The sequence below is a fragment of the Castanea sativa genome, chromosome 5 (assembly GCF_040712315.1).
Source record: "Castanea sativa cultivar Marrone di Chiusa Pesio chromosome 5, ASM4071231v1".
NCBI classification, from domain to species: domain Eukaryota; kingdom Viridiplantae; phylum Streptophyta; class Magnoliopsida; order Fagales; family Fagaceae; genus Castanea; species Castanea sativa.
The window spans coordinates 24375351-24400878 of NC_134017.1; the positions used below are offsets into that span (position 1 = coordinate 24375351).

Consider the following 25528-nt stretch of genomic DNA (forward strand, 5'->3'; position numbering starts at 1 on the left):
GTTGGGAATGTCCTGCAAATCACCTCATCTGGGGTCTGGTGGAGACTTAGGATTGTCTTGAACGCACCTATGTGATCCAAGGGGTCCTTTGTGCCATCATAGACCTCCAACTAAGGTAGACGAAATTTGGGAGGCAACGGGCACTCCAAAACGCTGGCAGTGAAAGGTGAGTCTATTCGTTTAATCATGCCATCAAGGTTTACTGCAATCTTACCCTTCATGGCATTTTTGACCTCATCTAGCTCTTTTCTCATTTTCTTCATCATTTGATCACTGCCTCGGGTTGATTGTGCGGTATATTCTGAAGTTTCTCTTCTGCTATTTCCTGGGCTCCAGGCTTCATCGTCGTTGTCGTTACGATTACACCGAGACTGTGACAGACTTGTGCCCTCAGGACAATCCTTTCGCTTCAAGTCTTCATTTTGTTTCATCAATTTTTGCACATTAGCTGTTAGTGTTTGGATTTTCTAAGCCATTACCACTGCATCTGGTGGCTGAACAGTATCTGAATCCATCGATTCTGTGGAACTTAGTTAGTAGGGAGTTCAACGGCTTATGGTTAGTTTCCCACAAACAGTGCTAAACTGATGAAGCACAATTTTGCCTCATCAGTATGTTCCTCGTCAATACAATGGTCGACTTGGAGATCCTGTACCAAAGAAAGCACTAAGTAGATAATGACACCGGTTTGGGGTCTGCCAAGGACCCTTCGATACTTAAATTAGCTTAACCTCTTTACAAATCTGTAATCTCTCAAGTAATTTGTGTGTGTGTGTGTGTGTGTGAATTGTCGTTGTTTTACTTGTCTTTCGTGGCTTTATATAGCCTTAAATTGAGTTAATACTCAATTTAACGTTACACTGTAGCTGGTGGATTTAATGCTTAATGATGGTCATTTAATCCCCATGTTTGATGTCTGTAACCGACCTTTAAGTGTCCATTATTGGACGGAGATAACGGTCCCGTGCCTATGTATCACCCGATCATTGAATGTTGTCTGGAATTAATGCGTTTACGCTCGTTCATACTTTTACTCGTCATTGTTATAGACGGTTTGTAGGTTACGGACGACCATTCATGTGCCTACTCGTCAGACACTTTTTTTTTCCTCTGAAATAAAATTCATAAAAACTAACGGGACAAAATTACCCTGTCTTATTAAATGCTATGAGTAAGTAATCTCTATACTATTTGAGACTGGGACAAATCTTGGTGATTTTACCTTTAGGGTTTGAAAATCAAATCTTAGAGACTCAAAGCATTCTCTAGTGGAACCAATAACATTAATTGATTGAACTTCTATTTTGCTTATAACAGAATAATATTCCCCCATATTTAACATTATATATATATATATATATATATATATATATATATAAATAGTTAATATCTAATTTAGTAGTCTTTTTGTTTGCCATCTATTTTAAGTAAGATTATCATTACTAAACAAAACCGCACACATAGAACCCTAAACAAAACAAGTTTAATGGACATTAAAAAGGGCCTAAAAGGGTGGATTTCGGTTAGCTCAACTAGTAAAGTCTCTAATGTTTGAATAAGAGATCTGAGGTTCAATCCCCGCCTACACTAAAAACTGATTGGTGTCTTGGTCTAATGATAAAGAACTATCATCAAGAGTGGTCGTCATAGGTTGAAACTCTCTCTAAAAAAAAGCCTAAAAGGCCATCCAATGTTAGGAATAGGATAAATTCGCTTATGAACAAAGTTTCCATTATTAATAGTATTTGAGTTGCTTAAATGCAAACTTTATGAAGAATTGACCCTTGTTATCATTGGTCAGATAAGTTTTAGCTAGGCATCTTAACGAATACATACATTTTCATAAAATCACATAATATTGAAGTACTAGATCTTTTTTTTTTCTTTTCTTTTTTACTACCACTTACCCTTAGTGCGATGGTCACACTTCATAAATATAAGTGCTTGTGGGGTGTGAGAGGTAAGAACCAAAGTTGAAGTCTTTAGGAGGAAGCTTCACACACATATACACTTAGATTATTCTAGAGTAAAAATATCCAAAAAAATATCTTTTTTTCTTTCTAAAAAAAAATTATTCATCCCTTCTCTACTAAAAGATTTTTAAAAAAAAATCTACAAACGTTTACTTTTCAAATGGCTTGAAGTTCCATGGGAAAAAAGAAAGAAAGAAAGAAAGAAGAAGCTTAGAGTGATTAGAATAATTAATTAATTATTAAATTTAATTACGAAGTATAATATATTGCAAATAAAAGATTGCACTTTAATTTTACTCTTTGTTTAAATATCTACATTGAATATATTGGCCGCTCTTTGTCACTTTTATATATATGTGTATATATAAGGGAAAATGCTAAGCAAACTTTTTTACAAACTCTTGACGTGGTTAGTAATTATTAGTAAATAAAAAAATAACGTTATTGGTGGACCCTGATGAGAACCAGTAAAAAAATTGGCCACAACAACAGATTATAAAATAGTTTGTGCATGTCACATTACTCATATAACAGATGTGAAATACAAATCTTAATGGTATGTTTGATTCAATCACTAGTATTTACGTATTATTATTAGGTACTCTAAGAGTATATTCCCTTCCTCTCACATGGGAGTAAGTCCCACCCAGTTGCCCACCCCCACGTGAAAAGAACCAAAATATACTTCCGAATTACTTAATAAATTTCCAATATTTGCAGAGTGTTGTATTTTTTTTTTTTTTTAAGGACCTGCGGTAATGTATCATTAATGTAAGTAGTTAATAATGTATTTTGTCCACGTGAAAAAGACTGTGCTAAGAATAAGTTACAAGCTAAAGGAGTTGACTAAAAAAGAAAAGAAATAATTACTACATTAATATGGGCATCAGGGCATGTCCCAGTAGGTAGATCTAAATCTAATTTAGGGGTCACTTATTGTAGTTGTTGGGCTTATCTTTTCCAATTAAAATAAAAGGGGGGGGGGGGGGGGGGGGGATAATTGATAGTTATCATGGGAAGATAAAATCTAAACCCTAAATGTTAAGAAAATACTAAATAATATCAACTAGTAGTAGTTAAATTATAAGACTTTTGACTTGAAAGAATATTGTTAATCAATAAAGTACCACGAATTCACAATCTTTTCAACAAAAAAGTTGTTATACATTGTTGGTAAAATTCTTGTTTCTTAAACATGGATCGTTTTAGCAAAATGGTGAGCCATAGAAAATAATATTAAAAATATATAGCTTCATCCATTCTTCATTACTGTTCATGTAGATGATGAGACTAAGGATCTGGATCTCTATTCTTTTCCAGAACATTTTATTTTATGGCTTCCTTGATGGGTAGGAGCAGCTGCCCAATATTAATGTGAGAGTAGACTTCGGCCATCTATTTATAAATTATAAGCCCAAAAACTAAAGTCCAACCCATCAATGGCTATAAAAGCAACTTTTTGGTATCTATAGTCTGTACTCAGAGACCTGGCCTCTTTTTGTGAAAACCCGCTCAATGTTTTAGTATCTATACTCTATAGTTAGACCTTATATATATATAGTTTTCTTCTTCTTCTTTTTTTTTGGGACTGAAAATATGGGGTATATAGTTAAAATTTGATGTTTATGCTTCCAAAACTTGTAACTCCCACTCAAGAATTAAATTGTTCTGAAGATACCTACAAAAATCTGAATAACTAGCTAGCTCATACGTACGGTCCCTCTTAAATCAAAGGGAAAAACAAAATTAAAAACAAAAAAACAAAATTTGTTTTCTCTAGTTTATGAATATCTAAACTCAAGTTATACTACCATATAAAAGACGTCAATTACCTAAAGAAGTACTACCAAGTACCAACTCATCCTAGACCTTCTCCAAAAAAAAAAAAACCTCATCCTAGACCACCAATATGCCTCAAGGGCCTCAAAGTTAACCATCAATAAAGGCTGGGCAACTATCTTTCCCATAATCCCACCTCTCTCTCTCTCTCTCTCTCTCTAACGTTTTCGTTAACATGTTGATGGTGTTACACTTATTTTAATCCCAAGGTTTAATATGCCATCTTTCAAAAATTTAGGGTTCAATTAGATACTTTTAAAACTATCGGATTTAATTTAGACTACCATTAAACTATATGATTCAAAGCAACGTTTATCCAATATGATTCTAATATTCTGCCTCTTGCATCATATAAATAATTTGGGTTATTTGAAATTTGTTTGTTTTTATTGATGAGCTTACCAAAGATTTATCCCAAAGGTTTATCTCAAAAAGCCAGCTTTTTTTACTATTTAGTTTATTTTTGCTTCTATTCAGCTTATTTTTGCTACAAGTCACGGGTCTCATTACACTTTTTGGTATTATTTATGGATCCTACTATACTATTTCAACTACCTTTATCTACAGTACTTTCAGCAAAAAATTTTCTGTTTAAGTTAAATAAACTATTCTCAAACAGACACTTTGTCTTTTTTTAAACATGACATTATGACCATCATTTTATGAAAGTATACCCGCGTGATGTGTGGAAAATTTAGACATTTGGTTTTAATTGGTAAGTGAAAGAAGAAATAAGTATGTGAAGCTTATAAGTATTAGTCTTAAACTCAAAATTATATAATTACTTTTCTAATTAATTATGATTGTATATAATGTAATATATATTTTGTAAGCTAAGTGATCAATAATTTTTAACCTGAATTATAAAAAATTTTCTATAAACTCCATTTATAAACAGTTTGCTTTTATAAAAAGCAAACTTATTCAAGACATAACTATTTATAAATGTCCTTTTTTTAAATCTGAATTGTTGTAGGAAAGAGAAATGACACCATGTTCAAAGCAACATTTAGATGTGTACATTTGAGCATGATTCAATTTGCAATTGATCATACAATTTATGCTTTTGTAAAAAAAAATATGTAAATATCAAGATCATGCATATGTAAATCTGGTTTGATACCAACATTTGTTTTTGCAATACCATGGAATGATGAAGAATCTCTTTATTATATTGAGGTACTACTTGGAATATCATCTTAATTTCTAAAAATTCACATAATTGGAATATCATACATATGCAACAGGGAAATGAAAACTCTTAGTGGGATGATTTCCCCTGAAAATTTGTAACTATATGCCAAATTCCCTTCTCATTGAGAAGTTAGAGGGAAAAAGTAAAAAGAAGCGACTCTTATGAGTTATGAGCAGAAAAATTTATACTTTTTACTCATTGTTGATTGAACGTTAGTTACATGGGCATTGATTGATTATAAGAAAGTTATTGTTCTTCCAAATCAACTTTACTACTCTTGTTCACCAAAGTTTCTTGCAGTAGCATCTCTTCAAGGTCCATGGCTTTCACCCAAAGCACAACATATAAACCAATGATCATAGAAAAAAAAAAAAAAAACTCTTAGTGGGATGATTTCCCTTGAAAATTTGTAACTATATGCCAAATTCCCTTCTCATTGAGAAGTTAGAGGGAAAAAGTAAAAAGAAACAACTCTTATGAGTTATGAGCAGAAAAATTTATATTTTTTACTCATTGCTGATTGAACGTTAGTTACATGGGCATTGATTGATTATAAGAAAGTTATTGTTCTTCCAAATCAACTTTACTACTCTTGTTCTCCGAAGTTTCTTGCAGTAGCATCTCTTCAAGGTCCATGGCTTTCACCCAAAGCACAACATATAAACCAATGATCATAGAAAAAAAAAAAACCTAGCAACTTAGCAAAGCTGAAGCCAAACACATTTTTTTTATTACATAAAAGGCAAATGGTTACATTGACTATGCATAGAGAGTTGAACATTGTTGAGAAGAGGGGACCTCTTTGTGATGCACCAAGCCTAAAAAAAAAAGGTTTAATGGCAGATCCAATTCAGCTTCTGCAAGAAAAATTTTAAGTAATAAAAATGTGAACATTACAATGAGTCATTAGAAAACATCTAAGTAAGAAGTAAGGCCATGAAAAATTGATTACTCACTTCACATCAAAATTCCTAAAAAAAGAAAAATACACCAAAATTCAATAGTTAAATGCAAATACCATTCTTTTGAGTCATACCCCGAAAGTAATGCAGCAATGATTGGTTTGCTAGAGCTAAAGAACGTCTCTATAATCTTGGCAATACTTCTTGAGCATCATATATTAATCTTATCCATTCTAATCAATTTAAATACTTCTAGAACATTTATAAAGTTTATTTAGTTGAATATAAAGAGACACACAAAAGAAATATGCATTACATTGACATTTTACAAAATAGATCAACATGGTCTAGTTGTTTTCCTATTTTATTTATCTATGTTATTTTTATCAAATTTTTTAATATTCCAAGAGTATGGGAATTGAACAATAATATATTAAGCTACAAGCCTTGTCCAACAATAATAATTTATTTTTGAAAGACCCATTACACTGGTTCACTTTCCTTTGTTTAGCAGCGAGCTATAAGAGATTTTTATAACATGCAAATTAAACATTTAATCTTCTGCATAATAGGAGAAAATGCAATTTGCACCAAACAAACTGAAGAAGATGAGGAAAAAAAAAACTCACCTCAAAGAGACTTTCCAACCTTGCTTGTACTTTGCCGACTTCTATGGAGGTGGAAGGAGAATTGGAAATCTAGATATAAATATAAAAAACCAAATGAATGGGTTTTAGTTCTAAAGGGGTGGGCATTGAAGGTTTTGATAAGGAGACGAAGGGTATAAAGAAAGAGAGTTAAAGTGGGGCCAAAATGATAAATTGGATTTAATGGGAAAGTAATAAATAACGGAGAAACGTTAACCATTTTGTGTTTTAATGGGGCATATGAGGAGTCTTGTGAGTTGGATAAATAATAATATATTACAGGATGGGACACTTCAGTAGAATTAATAAGTAGTAGTAATTGAGGAAGGAGGGTTGTTGGAAATGTTAAAGAGTGAAGTCATAGATTTTGAATGCATCAAATAATTGTAATTAATTAGGGGGGGGGGGGGGGAAGGAAATGAAAAAGAAAGAGACAAACGTTAAATACAGATTGTTCTAATAGAGTGTCATATGGCAGAATCTCATATTCTTTTGCATGAGGTTTCTGCTTTTATATATATTGATGGTAGTAGATTAAGATCATTTACTCTTAACCTCATTTTGTAAAGTCCTTTAAATTCCTATATTCCTTTTTAAATAAAAGGTTATAAAAGGTTAAGATTATGTCATGTCTTCAATCTACTAACAATTTAAAAAAATAAATAAATCTCTCCATGAAAAAGAAATCAAACTCATTTACCAATTAAGCAAAAAAAAAAAACTGCTTGCTCCTCTCCTTCCCTCCTAGCAGTAATCGCTGGTTTTATACTTATACCACCACACTCAGTAGCCAAACTACTGTCAATCAAGAATTTATGGGTTCATTGTAGTGTAAGTTTTAGGTTTGGAATGGACAATTTAAGTGAAGTACTGTGTGAGGTGCAATGTACACTAAATCGAAAGTTTTGGCCCTAAACTTTGTTTAATAAGGTGGTAAAATTTTGGATAACAAATTGGAAGTATGTAATTGTTATGGTTTCAAAAGAAGTTGATAGTTTATGAATTTTAACAAAGTCAGGATGGGCAAGAAGAAAACCATAAAAGGAATGTGGGGATTTTTTTGAAGAATTTTACGAAGTAGGGTTCCCTAAACACTCTGGAGGATCTTGAATTCTTGAGTCATAATAGTATAAATCATGAAATGACTCATTCCTAGTGATCATTATGCCTACTTTCATATCATGGTCTTGAAATTGAATGTCTTTATATAGTAGACATTCACCGATTCTTATTAGATTACAACTTACAAGAAAAATAATCACATATACAACAGCTATATAAATGACATAATAATAAGAGAGATAACCATGAAACCAAATAAGAAATTAACAAATGATTAATCCATAATTCATGTTTATATAAACATCACAAACCATAACACCAAAATTTTCGAGCACTTCATATTAGTCACATGCTTCTTAAACACATTTGGAGGCAACCTCTTGGTTAGTCTATTTGGATCAACTACCATATGTTTAGTGTTGATATGCTCAATAAAAATTTGAAACTCTCTAACCATCTCTCCCAATATGTTATTCATTATTAATATGATTAGAACCATCCGTACTCTTGTTGTTTTTACTAATAAAGAATATGATAGAATTTTCACAAGAAACTCTTTAAGTCTTAATGGCTTAGAAATGGAGTCTTCAATCCTAAGCCCAATGATAAAATTATGCAGCCTTAGGATATGTTTGGAACGAAGGGAGTGAAGAGGGAAAGGTGACCATAATAAGTTCAGTACATTTTTGTCAAATCGCCACATTTCTTCTTTCAAGTAGCCTCCACCCCAAGCACACCATAATCAATCTACCCTCCACCCACTACAAAAAATTTGGTTATTTTCAATTGTTGAAACCGTTGAAAAAAGTACTAAAAATTGTTGAAAATACTATTGTCGACGGTTAAAGTAACCGTCGAAAACTGCCATTAAAAATTATGTCGAAATTTTTTTTCTACAGCCTATGCAATCGTCGAAAAAAATGTTACACTTTTATCAATGGTTAATAAACGTCGAAGTATTATTATAAAAGTATGTTACTTTTTTCCACATGCACTCAACTGTTGGTAAAAGGTACCTTGAAATACATTTCAAGGGTTTGTAAACATTGAAATAAGTCTTTTCTTTAAAAAACAAAAAAAATTGAATGCACTTTTTCATATTGATCAATATTTAATAACTTGATTCAAAATATAAATGTAAACGTAATTGTTCATTTCCAAATTGAATTACAACAGCCAATCAACTACTCTTTTAACGCAATGAAACATATTGTACAAATCAACATAACTCAACTACTCTGTCTATTGCCCTTTACATTTTTAAATTTGAAACATGAATCACTACTTGCTACACAAAACCTATTTTGAATAGTACACTTAAAAAAGTATTTACAATAGCCAATCCTTGTACACTAAAAGGTATTTGGAGAGTTCTTGTTTGCTGCATACCTTCATCAAGATCATCACCAACTTCATACCTTCTCAAGGTTCTACTAGCATCAACAACATCCTCTTTGTATTTCATGGAATATTGTACTTAGCATTATTTTCTTTTCACTTTAAACGCCAGGGAAAGAAAAATATAAGGATCAGGTGAAGAACACATACATCTCTCTAAGGAAATATAAGGATCTAGCAGAGCTTCAAAGTCAAATCTGCAAAATGAAAGCATTTGACATATCATCAAAGATTAGTTCAAATCATACTGATTGAAATATTAATGTGCATTACGAATTTGGTAGTGCCAAGCAAAACTTGTGCACGTGCACAAACACAAAAGGGAAGGTTAAGCACATAAATATTCTCAGCTCAACTAAACCATAAGTCCAATAAAACAGGGGTAGGTTCAATTGCAAATAAATACTACAAAGAAGAAATAAAATTCAAGAGGAAGACTTTTGACATTGCAAGATTACTGGCAGAAACAAATTAGACAACAACCTTTCAAGATCATATCCTCCCACTCCCAAAACAAAGTCCATGTCAACAGATCCAAATTTAGCTAGCTTAATTTGTGCAATCCCATTGATATGCTGGCACAAAGAACCAAAAGTGAAAAAGTTGTAAGATAAAAGTAACTCTTAGATAGAAAGGTAATGCATAGAACTCAATGAAACAAAGAAAAAAAAAGCTGCACTAAAAGATGGTACAGATAGAAATGACATATTACCAATCCATGTACACCAATTATTAATTTTAACTTCATGACATCAAACCATACTATGAAGTTTATCATGTCCCACACAAAGGGCGTGTTTTTGTGTGTGTGTGTGTGTGTGTGTGTGTGTGTGTGTGTGTGTGTGTACTTTTCTCATCTATAATGACCTTGCACTCATTTTATTTTTTTTTCCTTTTTTTTTTTTTTTTGAGAAGCTTGCACTCCTTTTCTTGATTGATGAGCTTGTGATCTTCAAAAAAGTATGCATGATACATCAGTACATCACATGACTCTAATTTCTCCACTGGGGAGCCAACCTACATGTTTGCTTCCAATGCATCCTCTTCCCACAACCACCCTGCATCTTTTGAACTGGGACGAGAAGGACAACCCATCCCAAACAACCTACCACCTGTATCTCTTCTCTCCTACTTATCAGCCCCTCACTACTCAACAAACTAAACAGAGCATTCATGTACAACGGAAAAACTTACCTTGATTTTCTTAGTCAATACCTCCAACTCAGCCTCACCGACTAAATCTATTTGCCAATATGGGAAAAATCTAATTAATTTGGGCAGCCAAAATATATTTATTCTAGCTAGACACACATCTCTTCGCAATAGAAAACTTAGAACCATAGCATTTCAAGGCAAGAAATCAAAATTCACCTTGTTGAAAATAATACGCTCGGCATAGGCAACTTGTTCTACTACCTCATTCACCACAAATCTTGGTTTGACTTCATTCAAATGTTGCATTCAAGTCAACCAAAGTAACAACTCCATCTAGTTTCAAATAACGCGAAACCAGTTCATCGCTACAGAATGTTTCTATAACAAGAGCTGGCTTAGCAAGGAATTAAAGAGTAGCTTTCAGTACTTGCACTTGATGGAGTTAGTAAACTCCCAGGTTTCACCTCTCTTTTTTTCCCCAAAAATAACATCCATAGAAGACAAACCCAAGGGATAGCATAATTGGCTAGAGACCACGCCTCATAAGTGGAGTCACTAGTTCAAATCACTCCTTCCCCCTCCTGTTGGAGCCAAAATTTACTTTTTTTTTTTTAAAAATCCATAAATGGCATAACATCATACTAAAGGAATGACAAGAGCTTTTCAGCAAATCTTCAAGATCAAGAACAAGAAGCCGTTGAACATGAGGTTTATAAATTCCTCAAAGAAAACTGGTGAAGATTTTTTTATATACATATCCTTTCATCTTCTTTTTTATAATAAGTTCTAATTTTCATCTTTTTTCTTATTTTGATGAAAGATCCACTGGGAATTCATACCAAATGAGATTCAACTTATGCATCAAGATGGATACCTCTATACTAATCAGTCATTTTAGAATTTGAGTAAATACATAAAATAAAACCTCCACCCCCACTGCTTACGTAAAAACTGATAATTGGCATTGCAAAGGTATTAATGTAAAATACCTGTTGTTTCTATAACAATATGATCAAATTTGTCCCGTTTTCCTTAACTAACTTCAAAAGCATTTTAACAAGATCTCCTCGCACAGTGCAGCATAGCCAACCATTATTAACCATGATAATGTCTTCAAATACAGAGGAATGACTAGCAACCAATGATCCATTAATATCCACTTCACCAAACTGCATTGATACTAATCAGATCACTAATAAAGTACAAGAAAAACCTCAACACTCTCAACAAATAATTCTCAGCCCTTTAATAATAAAAAATTAAAAAAATAAACTCTAGTAAGGAAGTAAAAGAACACTAGATATTTGCATGCTCCCTTCCTTAACATGAGTCTTCTAACCAAATTACGCTATCTGAGTCTTCTGACATAGGAACTATATGTGACAGACCAGAAGGTCTCCATAGTTAATGCAGGGAGCATAACCAAAATTATTTTGGAATTTCTTATTTCAGATTTTCTTTATCTCATGGGACTGGATTATTTTAAATTTTTCATTTTTATTTAGATTTCAAATAGGGATCAATTTTTTTTTTTTTAGTTGTTTAATTAGGGATAAGATTTCAGATTATTTTTAGTTAAGACTTTCATGGGTCACAATCTTTTGTAACCCCGGAAGCTCTCTATAGGTACTTGAGGTGGTTTATTTTTTAAGAATACTATTATTGAATGAGAAATATCTTAATCTCCTTGGTGATGATTCCAAGCAACCCTTAGGTGGCGAAGCCTAAGGTTTTCAGGCTGCTCTAGGTGGTGGAGCCTAAACTGTCCTGCATCAAGAATCCTGAGAGAAACACCCACTTGTGGAATAAGATACAGCTTCTTAACAGCATACGCACTTTGAGCATTCTAGTTAATTACAAATTACTGGTGTAGTAAATTGCCCATGTCACTTTAGCATTCTACCAAATCCTTCCTATCAAATTCAAAAGATACACTAATAATGGGTTTTCAGATTCTTGCATAAGCAATGAAGCTTCCAAGGATTAATAAAGTGCCTAAAAAGGATTTAGCTTTCAAGGGAAGTATCACACCCGTGTTTTCTAAACAAAAACTTATCATATATCTCTCACAGTTTGAACCATCATCCAACTCAAGATACAAGTTTACATTCTACAACCATCATTGCCATTGGAAACATGAATTCGTGATTCAGCCAACAAAGAACAGAGTATCTAATAATAAAAAAAGGCAAGTTAGTATATAAAAAAAAAAATGCAAGTCAATTTCATGCTCAATGCTCAGTACCATATATTGCACATACGCTGATAATTAAATGGTAAGAATATCCTTCTACATATTCAATCTCAAGAATTATTTCATAAAAATTAACAAAATTCATTATTAAAGCACATTTGATGGGAACAAAAACAAGCAATAAAGCACACCCCAATATCAACCAATCACTATAAATTAACAACAACAAAAAACTACTATGATCAGTAATTCAACAGAAAATAAGTGAACGCTATAGAATTCCAATTAATAATAATAAGAATAATTGAAACTTAGGATTAGTTATGGAACAAAGAACAAAAATTAGAAGAAACTTACATTATTAGCTTGACCATCCTTTGTAGTAGACTTTGAAACAAAACACAATGCCATCCAAGAAAGATACAAAAACCTATATATAGGCATATACACAGGAAGAGGGAGAGAGAGAGAGAGGGAACCTTGGTGGTTTGGGGAGAGAGAGGAAGTGAGGGAGAATTTAAATATTCACCCTAAAATTTTCCCAGGAACCAAACATTACAATTTATAATCAAAACATGAAAACGCACCGAATTTGCCTCCATTGAAGAATCGAGACGAATCAGGCAAAATGATCTTTGTGTCGCAGTGGCGATTGAGCTTGGAACCCTAGAAAATTGGGGGAGATTAGATGAGGTAGGCAAAGAGTAGAGGAGTTGACGGAAGGCTTCGACTTCGATTTTGTGAGTGACGTTGAGAGACCAATAGCTATGCAATTGCCATGACCTAGAGCTTCAAAATTTCCATGATTGAGAGCTATGAAATTGGCTTTGAAATTTCTAAGTTTTGTGTGAGAGAGATTTGAGCTATTAGAGAGAAAATGAGAAACTGTGAGAGCTATCTATAAAACTTTGATTTGTTCTGTAGCTTCATATAAGTTCTGTGTTACTAATTTTCAACACTGACAACCGTAGATAAAAGATGTAGTTTATCTTCTACATTCATCAAGCCCGTGGATAAACCTTTTATATTTTTTTTTTACACTTGTTTCAACAGTTGTGCCAATGTGAACATAAGTAGGTTAATTTCCTTATTTTGATCAACAGTTGAGTACAACCGTAGAAACTTAGGGGTTTTATTAACATTTTTTAGTAACCGTAGATAAAAAATGTTGAAAAAACTCAAGTTTGTTGCGGTGACCCAACCTTACCTTTCCCTATCCCTTCCCGTTCTTTCTACATCAACCCATCCACAAACATTACATAGCCATAATATCAACACAATAGACAAGGAAGAGCCAATAAACCACACAAACAACACACCCCAACATAAAAATCTGCTATTTGCAACTTGCAACTATTTTTCCACAAATTAATCAAACACAAACTCACATATCAATGAATCAAAATTTTCACAGCACCCAAAACAATTAAATAATATATGTAGGTGGTTTGTTTTTTGTGTGTGTGTTTGGTATAAGTGTTTTTTTTTTTTTTGGTGTTTCATGTGCTAAATGCTAAAAAATTAGCATTTAGCACATCCAATGCTAGTGCTCTTACATGCTTCATGAAAGCTCGAAATTGTGTGAAAACCATTTTATTGACTTAACTAAGTGCGAAATAGAGTAAATGCGAGCGAGCGAACAAACAATGAACTACTCTAAGCCATATTCATCATATATCAACAATAAAATGAAAGCTAAAAGAGTATGAAAGAAATATGCAAACATAAGATAACACGGCGATGTGTTATCAAAGAGAAAACCGAAGAACTCGGCGAAAAACCTCTCTGTCGCCCTCCAAGCGATAAATCGATCCACTTGACAATAAGTTGGGATATACGAATAGCAAGAGAACCTCCAAGCCTAATCTACCCAATGCACCTAAGCCCTCCAAGCTCTTACTCCGACAAGGCTTCTCAAAACCGTGTCTTGTCTAACTTTTCGGATCCTACAATACGCCCGATTGCATCTGCCAAGTCTTACCGGCTTCTTTTGGCAAATTGTCAAAGCTTCCCAAGCTCCAAAACACTCTCTACACTCTAAAAAAGTGTAGGTTGTATTTGGGTACAAATTTTCTCTCAAGGTATGACAATGGGAGTGTTAGAACATATGTAAATGATGTTAGGAATATATGTCAATTTAGAATTAGCTAATCCTTTGACGAAACGTACTTTACTTGTAATTGGGTAGATCTAGTATGAGTTTAGTACATCAAGGAACAAGAGTTCAAGTCTAGTATTGAAGCCATACAAATATGTCTAAGAAACAAGTGCAAAAGTGTTAATTCATTAAAACTCAATAGCTGCTCAACAGATAGCTATCTATCGAGGCTCGATAGCTGCTCGACAGATACTATCTATTGAGAATTACGAAAATCAGTTTTTTAGATCTGATTTTTGGCCCATGCTGACATGTATGTGTAGGGTTTCTTTTTTCACAAGCCTAAACCTATATAAGGCTTATTTTAAAGGCCGTCACATAAGAGAATACAAGGAGAACACAAGGAGAACACATGCAAAAAGTGACCGATGCCTTATTCTCTCTGAAAGAAGCTACTGCGTCTTTGCGCCTTAAGAATTTGTAACCAAGTACTTCTTGATTTTCATTGTTGATGAAGTGAAGAACTTTGTAGCCAACATTCTTCTTCCTCAAGTTGGTGAGTGAGTCACGTACTAGAATTCGTGCAAAAGAGTGAGTCTCATACTGAGATTTGTGCAAATGAATTAGTCACGTACTGAGATCCGTGCATCAAAAAAGCGGCGTTCATATATTGAAAAGTTTAGATGTTCCGAAGCGGTAGAAGGTTTCTGTTGTAAGTTCATCTACGGAGATTGTAGAGTTTAGGGACAAAGGTTTTATACTAGATTTGAAACTTCTCTTTACTATAGTGAATTGCTTTCGGGAAGGTTTCCCCCAGGTTTTTTATTGTGAAACTAATTTGTTTTATTAGTTTTCTTGGGTCATCATATCTTGTCTTATTTATTTTTTCCAATGCATGATTTTAGTATGATATTGATGTTTTTTTTTTTTGTTTTAACAAGTTTTATTCATAATAAATCTAACTAAAAACTTGAGTTTAAAACATGTTAATTTTATCAACCGGAAAATAAATTTCCCATCAAGTGATATCAGAGTAGGTACACTCTGATTAGATTAATTTCCTGAGTGTGATCTTTGTTCGGAGAGTTATTAAAAGCCTTGAGATTTTTAACTCAATTTCAAGAGAATCTTAATTCTTTTATGTTCTTTAGTAGACATACTAAGACACATGCAATTTCATCTTCACGGCCAAAGACTCGTGCTGTATGGGTGAGAAATGAGTCTAAGACTTAATTTTCTTTTCTATTGTTCTCTGCTTTAATTCTTTCTATCTAAAGTATGACTTTCTTGCTTGATTTCCTATCTGCTTTTGGAATCATGCTTTCATGCATCTGCATATTTCTTTCATGTCTTCATGTTGTTTGTCTATTTTTGTTTGGTTGTTTTGTTTTTATTTTGTTTTGTTTTCAAAAAAAAAGAAGGAAAAAATCAGAAAAATACAAAAACAGTGTGTATTTGTGTACATTGATACTTGTGTACCTTGAATGGTCAATGAAACAAAGTTTTCTAAACTTTGTATTTCTTGTAACTTAGATGAGCATCTCTATGCACAACTAAGCAAGTGAGCTTTGTGGCTCGTGTTTGTGATGAGTAAGATTAAATTATCTCTTGTACTTAACACTCGTACCACTCTTTTTAATGAGAAGGGCTAAAAAATCCTAAGAGAAAGGTATAAATAATCATTTCACCACTGTTGCCCACTAGTCATGAAATGACATCTGTATACTTCGGCATAGTAAAAGTGTAATATCAAAAGTTTAACATAATTAGGTATTTCTTTTCTCTCTCTTATATACTCATGCATGATATGCTTAAAAGAAAATATGCAAAGAAAAATAAAAAGCAAAAAGAATAAACAAAATGTTTTATATATGATTGCAAGTGTGTCTTTAAGGAGATGTGAGAGTTATAGGATGTACCTTGAAGGTGATAGTCCTCATCAAGTAGTTATGATTATGTGTAAGTTAAATTGATTTGCTCATATCTCAAATCGTCATAACATGTAGACACTTAGGCAATCTTGCAATAGTTTTCACACACAACACGCAATATTTTTTGCTACTTTTGATACATGTGCCAGTACAATATGATTTAGCCATCACAAGGAATACATGTGTTAATGTATACCCACTAAACTGTCTTGACTTGTTTTTGAAATATAAAATTGGTTAGACTTATTTAGTGTGTGTGTGTGTGTGTATGTGTTTTTGGATCTATATGCTTGACATTTTTCTTGTTAATAGATGTTTTTGAGAGCTTAAAATGTTGTTTAGATCCTTGTTTGTGCAGCATGCTTGAATGCATTCATATTTGTGTTTTTCTCTTCTTGAAAAACTGTTTTTAAGCAATCTCAATAGCTGCTAGACACCTCGACAGCTAGGCTATCTATCGAGCTCTTCAGCTTCTTTTTATCGAAATCTCGATAGCTTCTCAACAGATTCTCAATCCATCAAGAAAGTTTATGTCTGCTCGATAGCTGTTCGATCCATCGAGGTTGACTTTTGCTCGACAGCTGCTCAACAGCTTCTTGATCTGTCGAGATCCTTTTACATGCATTGTTTTCACATGTTTTGCATTTTTCTTTTATCTTGTCATCCATAACATCTTGTTTCATTACATTCATATATCTTTATGGAATCCTTGTGCCCCCTTGATCATCTTTGATCATCTTTATGTTTCTCGGGTGAAGCTTTATAGCTTCCTGTACCATTTGTCAATCATGACAAAAAGGAGGAGAATTTGTGATTTCTTTTTTAAGATTCTACAAGTTAGGGGGAGAAATACATGTCCTTGTAAGGGAGAGTTGTGTTTCATCTTGTTAGGGGGAGCGTTTACCTTCTTGTTGTTGTATGAGCTTCTTTTAGCTTCTTCTTCTTCTTGTACACCGATCTTGTGACCAAGTTTACATGCTTTGTGCTTATCTTATATATATGATGTATGTTTTCTTCACCTACCTATACATGTGTTGTTTCTTTTCAATCTTTATGCACATGCTTCTTATTATTTGTATGCAATCTTTTATTTCTGTTTCACACTAACATGCATTGATGAGTTTTGTTTAAAGTATTTCAGAAATACAAGTTGTCAAAGTCTTCCATGCTATGAACTCTCTTCTTGCAAAAATTTTCAAGAGTTTGTGTTAGGATAGATTTTATTGTATTCAACAATTGATTATGAGTTGAGTGATTTATGACTTTTCTCACAGTTTTGTCACGGTTTTGCAAAAATTCTCATATGTTCATTTGTTAGGACACGTGAATGATGTTAGGAACATATGTCAATTTAGAATTGGTTAATCATTTGACAAAACGCATTTTACTTGTAATTGGGTAGATCTAGGATAGATTTAGTACCTCAAGGAATAAGAGTTCAAGTCTAGTATTGAAGCTATGCAAATCTATCCAAGAAACAAGTGCAAAAGTGCTGATTCATTAAAAATTCAACAACTACTCAACAGATAGCTATCTATCGAGGCTTGATAGCTGCTCGACAGATACTATCTATCGAGAATTACGAAAATCAATTTTTCAAATCTGATTTCAGCTCATGCTAACATGTATGTGTAGGGTTTCTTTTCTCACAACCCTAGACATATATAAGACTTATTTTAAAAGTCGTCACATAAAAGAATACAAAGAGAACACATGCAAAAAGTGATTAATGCATTATTCTCTCTGAAAGAAACTACTGCGTCTTTGCGCCTTAAGAATTTGTAACCAAGTGTTTCTTGATTTTCATTGTTGATAAAGTTAAGAACTTTGCAGCCAACATTTTTCTTCCTCAAGTTAATAAGTGAGTCATGTACTGGGATTCGTGCAAAGGAGTGAGTCTCATACTGGGATTCATACAAAGGAGTTAGTCACGTACTGGGATCCGTGCATCAAAAGGGTGGCATTCATATATTGAAGAGTTTAAAGGTTTTGAAGCGGTAGAAAATTTCTGTTGTAAGTTCATCTACGGGGATTGTAGAGTCTAGGAACAAATGTTTTGTATTAGATCTGAAACTTCTCTTTACTATAGTAAATTTCTTTTCGGGAAGGTTTCCCCCAGGTTTTTTACTAGAAACTACTTTATTTCATTGATTTTCCTAGATCATCATATCTTGTCTTATTTATTTTTTCTGCTGCATGATTTTGACATGATATTGATGTTTGTTTGGTTTAACATGTTTTATTCATAGGGTCCGTTTGGATAGAACTTATTGCTGAAAACTGAAAACTGAAAACACTGTAGCAAAATAATTTTTAAATGTGTAAATAGTACTGCGGGACCAATTTTTAATAAAAAAATTGCTAAAAACGTACATGAACAGTGCGCGCACAGTGCGCGCTTGTCCACCCCGCAGCAGAAGAAAAAAACAAAAAACAAAAAACAAAACGCAGACGCAGCATAATAAGCTGGATCCAAACCAGCACATAATAACAACTTGGGTTTAAAACTTGTTAATTTTATCAACTGGGATCTAAGTTTCCTAGCAGGGAGAGGGAAAGAGAAGAGGCTAGAATAATTTTTTTTCTAAAGATGAGTAGCTCTCTCTCTAAATGATGTGTGTGTGTGTTGTAGAAAACCTATCTAGGGTTTTTCTCTCTGAACGACCTCCTATACTTTTGTGGGTATGAGGGTATATATAGTATGGGTGAAGGGTAAAAAAGTCACACTTAAAAATTCTCCAGGCAGAATGTTTTGTACGTATTTCGCAAAAAGGCCTTACTTGCGAGATACTCGCGAAATTGACAATCTGGCACGACTCTTCAGCTTCCAGCATGTGCTTTTCACGTGGCTCTTTCGCGGGTAGGCTTCTCGTGAGACACTCGCAAAATCTATTTGTTCATCCAATACATGCTCGATTCTTCACTAACGTAATAATAAACCCAATATAATAAAATCTCACAAAATACAAGGAAATAAATAAAACAAATACAACACTTTTTGTCATGGAATAAAAGCCAACATAAAATATAGTCGTAAATCACAACTTTACACTTCATGTTCTACTTGCATAGTAGAGTTTGGCACAAGTGTATGCGGAGAAAATAGGAAAATAGGCCTAACTTGCTAACTATATAGTTAGTTGTTACGGTTTGCAAACTATATATTTTACTAGCATCTCGAGTCTAAAAGACTCGATTTTGGGTTATAAATCGAGTTTTTGATGGTCGATTTTTATAGTCTAATTCTGTCTGATGTGGCAATTTTTCCACGTGGCGACTATTTGGAAATCGAGTCTTAGAGACTCGATTTACATTCTAAACCTTTCCCTTCTAATTTTTTCTACGTTTCACATCTCTCTTCTCTTTACATCTCCATCTGTTCCTTTCTTCCTCCCTACCTCTTCGTCTTTTCCTTTCTTCCTCCTCCACGTTGATCTGCCGTCGAACCAGGCCTTCATCTTTTCCTTTCTTCCTCCTCCACGTTGATCTGCCGTCGAACCAGGCTGACCCAGGCAGCGCGCGACCCAGGCCGCGTCGCGCCCAGGCCGCGCGCGACCCAGGCCGCGTCGCGACCCATGCCGCGTCGCGCCCGGGCCGCGTCGCTACCCATGCCGCGTCGCGCCCCGGGCCGCGTCGCGACCCATGCCGCGTCGCGCCCGGGCCGCGTCGCGCCCGGGCCGCGTCGCGACCCGGGCCGCGCGACCTGGGCGTGCCACGGCCTGGGCGCGCGCGGCCTGGATCTGGGCGTGCGCGGCCTGGATCTGGGCTTGCGCTGGGTTTTTTTTTTTTTGTTTGGTAAATCGAGCGTTAGGGAGTCGATTTCTAGGTAGACTCCACGTAGGAAAAATTGCCACATCATACATTAAATCGACCCTCAAAAACTCGATTTTTAGGCCCAAAATCGAGCCTCTTAGACTCGAGATGCTAGTAAAATATATAGTTTGCAAACCGTAACAACTAATTATATAGTTAGCAAATTAGGCCTATTTTACTATTTTCTCCAGTGTATGCTTGACACTTTTCCATGAAATAGTTGCCACACATAATGAAACCAAAAATTTATTTTCTTTTGTTAAGTATATCTAACACGAGCATGAAATGCTTGGTTGTTTGTAAGTAAAACATAAGCTTTTTAGCAGCCTTTTAGTGTTCCATAGTAGAAATGTAGGATTAAGCACACTAATTATAAATGTCATACTAGTACAGAACTGTTCATACATGATGCTACCTATTACGGAAGCACAAGCAACCTTTTCCCTCTCTTCATGCTATAAGCTATTTTTAGAACGTTTTAGTACGTATGAATTGCCTTTAGAATAGGTATTTCCCCCCAAAAAACATAGTTGTAGAGTTGTATCTTAGATCTAATGAGCACGTTATCCGGATAAGCTCATTGTCATAATTCCAAAATATGACAAGTCGATCAAATGAATCTCAAAGTCGAAGCATTTCCTATCTTTCATATTTCAATAGTGAAGTAAAGCCCTTTTGGATATACACCGCTGTTGGTTTCTTTAAAACGTTCTTCCCTCTTTCCATGTGTGTGTGTTAAAATACTTAATATTCTAAAAAAAAAAATAGTGGAGTGAAAATGTTTAGCCTCATGCAATAACATAAAGTCATTGTAAAGTGTTAACTAACAAATCCAATTTTGACAAACTAAAAACAATTAATATAGTTAATTGATTAACCGACACAACCCCATTAATTTTGCATCACTTTGAACTAAACTCAACCAATTATCGTTTTATACTGTGATTGTTTGATCCCCTTGGCCATTTCCATATTGTCAAATGTGTACTTTCATTTATGAGATTTTATTCCTTTGGAGTACGGGATATTGTGTTTACAATACTGTGACACAAAGAAAATGACATAGCAATGCAAAGATCTTAATCAAGGAAAGTGAACTATTTCAATCGATTGTCGTTTTATACTGTTATTGTTTGAAAGTAATTATCCCCTTGGCCACTTTCACATTATCAATTTGTACTTTCATTTTTGGGATTTTATTCCATCGTATTTGCGGGTTAGGATACTTTATTTATGATATTGGGACACAAAGAAAATGACATAACAAAATAAAAAAAGATCATACTGTTTGAAAGCAATTGTCCCTTTGGCTAGTTTGAGATTGTCAATGCCTACTTTCTTTAATTTAGTTGCACTCGTATTCCTCAACCTCTGTTCTTATATTTTAAAAAATTTCCTAATCTTTCAAAAACCTTGATAAAATAAAACACCAATCTATCTTTTGAGAAGAAATAAAACACCAATTTGTTAACAAGAAGCTGAGACAAAAACATTAATATTAGTTTATTAGTTAAATGTGAGTACATTCTCGTTAACATTAATCTATTAACAAGAATATATGTACTACCATGTGAAATGGCTAGCTGAAGAAAAATTATTTTATGAGACATTTCTCTCATAACATGAGTAGTTTTCATTCATGTAAAATTTACATGTTAAAAAGGTCTCATAAGATAGCTTCTTCTAGCGGAGGGACAAATTGGGAGATTGAGGGTGGAACTGAACCGTACAGAGTTGATAATAAGTAGTCATAATTCATGTGGAAAAGCTACGAATCTATGCCCTCATATAACTGCCTTGTAGCTGCAAATTAAATGGTGGACAGAAGAAATGCATTTTTAGTCATTGAGGACACCATGGTAAAAATAAATAAATAAAGAGATATACAAGAGAAAGTCTGAATCATGGAACTGTACCCAGCAGCATTCAAAATAAATTCTGCCTTTAAAATAAACTCAGGTGTAAGATTTGGGAATTAGATAGTTGAAGAAGTAATTGCTCTGATGAATAGAACAAAAGTTGGGAGTAAAGCATGGCAGTTCTCAGAAATAATTAAAAGAAGAGGAAAAGTTTTGTAAACAAAGAAATGGAGAAGAAGAGCATGCAGAGTACCTTGTCCAACATAAAATTAAGTCTCTTCCCCATTGACATTCTCTTCAAGATCACACAAATTTCCATTACAAATCAACTAATAATCAAATTAAGATTCCTTCTTTTGGAAATTGCATTAAAAAGCAAGGACAAGACTTTTAACAACCCAACAGAGTCAGATACATGAGGAGACTAAATCAGAAGTGAGAAGGAGCACACAAGAAGGAGACTATTCTAAAATTAACGAAAGGACAAATACAAAGAGTGATGTACGTTAGAAGATTTGATATTTTTATGTATTTTTTTTAGTTTAACATTTATAATTTTATTTTCTTGATTTAAAAATTTTTTAAGAGCTTTTTAGTTAAATTAGACTTTTAGTGTCCATTTAGAAACAATTTATCTAACTTTCTGTTAAAAGTACTATAAATAAAAGTAAATGTTAAATAAAATAAGTACGTGAAGCACGTGAAACTAACAAATAATAGAAAACATGACTTAAAATGAATCTAAAAACTATAAAGCAATAAAATGGATGTAGTACTATGTTGCAAGTTAATTTGGTGCATGAGGAGTGTGGTTCTCAACGGGGATACAAAATCATGACTTAAAATGAATCTAAAAAATATAAAGCAATAAAATGGAGAGAGAGAGAGAGAGAGAGAGAGAGATTTTATAATTCGATAGTTGAGAGAAGGGAGATTTGAACTTTAGACGATTCCGTTAGAAATTTCAGGAAGTGCAAGTTGAGTTACAATGCTCTTGGCAGATTATTAAATCTTCCTAGGTTATAGTGGTGTAGTTCTACCTTTGATCTCCCTCTCCTCCTCCTTCTCCTCCCCCTCTCTTTGTTGATTTACCCATGGTTGGCTCCACATTAATGTCAATGCAAATTTTAGTCTGTGCTTGTTTTAAATATAAAAGAAATACGAAAAATATTTTATGTCATTGGTTGTATTTGGGTTGTTTGGAAAACTCAGTCAAACTTAAAATGAATTTTAGTTGACTGTTAAATTTCACTCCCTTCAGTATAAAATCATTTACACTTGCATTTCACCTTCAAATAAATTACGCCCATTTTCAACTTTTACGAGAGAGAGAGAGAGAGAGAGAGAGAGAGAGAGAGAGAGAGAGAGAGAGAGAGAGAGAGAGAGAGAGAGAGAGAGAGAGAGAGGCCAAGACACCGTCCATGGCCCTGACTCCAATCACTTCACCACCACTGGTGATGGCCTCACATCTCAACCTCAACTTCTCTCTAAAACCGAAACTCATAATCTCTCTCGATCTGGATTGGTTTCACCCTCCCTTTCTTCTTATCTTCTGAAAATAAGTTTTTTACATGCAATACCAAACACAAGAAATAATTTTCCAGCGTAATTTCCACAATGCAGTCAAATAGCAAAAAATGTTTATCTTTATGTAAACATTTTACACTCAGAAAACATTTTATATAAAGTCAAACACAATCCTAATGGTTTCAGTTTGATACCTCAGAATTTTTCATCCTCTAATATAAGAATATTATTTAACTGTGGGTAGATTAGGGATCATTTTAAAATATGATGAAAAATTGAGGAGAAAAAGTTAATTAAATTTATTGGATTTTATTCCCATGTTATTTGGTACCCGCATTTGAATCTTCATTTGAACAAATTACCAAATCTTAGTTTAGACTTACATGGTATTAGGAATAACTAGTAACAAACTAGGATAATTTTCCACTGAGCTTAATGAAAATACTAATAACTTCACCCAAAAAAAAAAAGAGAGCCAATGAAATTTAAATATAAACAAATTTATCCAACTTTACGTGACCTTTCTCCATCACAAGAGGGAAGCAAATTAATAGAACTAGAAAGAGCAATGATAATAACTAGGCAGTTCTCCCTGGCTTGTTTATTTTCTCATTAGTTTAACATGTTATAGCCTATCTTTATTAGCTTAATTACATGGATTTTCTTTTTAAGTATAAACTGTCCATCACTTACCTTTTTTTCTCTTCTAAAATTTTTTTTTTTTTAAATGTTTAAGCTATCCAATATATATAAGTGGTCCTAAAGGGCATTCGTATTGTTGACATTCAAATTGTCTTCTCAACGAGAAGAATATCTTAAGAGTCGAAAAATCGTTTTTTGGAAATTATGATTTTAATCTTTGAAAAAAAAAATTTAAATTTTAACGTGGAACCTATTTTGGAAAGATAATATTTTAGCGCTTAAGTTTGAAATTGTCTTTCTAGAAGACAATATCATTATGGAGTTTAAGAGATAGCCTTGATAACATCTTTTATGGTACCTTATGTTTGTTAATCTCATCTCCTCCCCTTTTCCACTTTCTGTGTAACAAAAATATAAAAACAATTTTAGTATGAATATTAGTCCATTCATTATTGTCAAGAGTCTTGTAACGTGTCTAGTTGACTTTTTTGATATTTCTAATGAAAACGTCTAGACTTAGAGATTCAAATTCCCTCACTCTAACTATTAAATTATAAATTTAAAAAAAGATAGTTTGCATCTTCTAACCTAACTTATTTTGTAGAGAAACTATGTTTCTTTTTTTTTTTTTAAATACTATTTTTACCAAATAATTATTAAATGATGTTATTTGTTAACCGCCCCCCCATCTAAGCGGTCATATGACGAAGAAAAGGGAAAGGGAAAGGGAATCACTATCCTGTTGAACCATTTGAACAATACAATGAAAGACTACTACTGGTGTAATTTAGCTCCCTCTTCTTTTTTTAATCATTTATCGTTATAAAGAGTGCAAATCTAATTTAAGGTACTGTTTTATAGTTTTTTTTTTTTTTTTGAGAATGGGTACTGTTTTATAGTTAATATATATGTGTGTGTGTGCGCGCACGCGCTGTTTGAAGTTTGAACACTCATCTCCAAAAAAAAAAAAAAAAGAGAGAGTAAGAACACTGCAATAAAAAAATTTGGTGTCGTACAAAGATTAGCTTCAAATTAATTTTGGAGAAATCTTCTCCAACTCACTATTAAACAATCTATAAAATTATTAATGTGTATATTTAAATAACACATATGACTCATTAAAAAATAGAAATACCGTACATGGGTAGTTTTGACCATCCATTTGAATAATACACATTGCTATTCTTATAATCATCACATCATAAGTTAAACATGATAGCTTTAAACATGTTTGAAACTAAACTTTGTGCCATTAAAAAAGTTATATAACTAAAATTATACATGAATAATATT

At 33.4% G+C, this 25528-nt stretch overlaps 1 long non-coding RNA gene across 6 annotated transcripts; it reads right to left on the bottom strand.

Moving 5' to 3' along the window:
• Positions 1–8718: 8718 nt before the first annotated feature.
• Positions 8719–13362, bottom strand: LOC142636210 (uncharacterized). 6 transcript variants are annotated; one of them, XR_012844272.1, is made up of 4 exons: positions 12723–13362; positions 11161–11340; positions 9500–10752; positions 8719–9213 (listed from the first exon to the last, which is right to left on the bottom strand). It is a non-coding gene; the product is annotated as an uncharacterized LOC142636210 (long non-coding RNA). The 6 variants fall into 6 exon arrangements; XR_012844273.1 differs by having other exon boundaries at positions 9500–10504; positions 10599–11340; XR_012844276.1 differs by having other exon boundaries at positions 9500–10257; positions 10388–11340.
• Positions 13363–25528: the final 12166 nt, after the last annotated feature.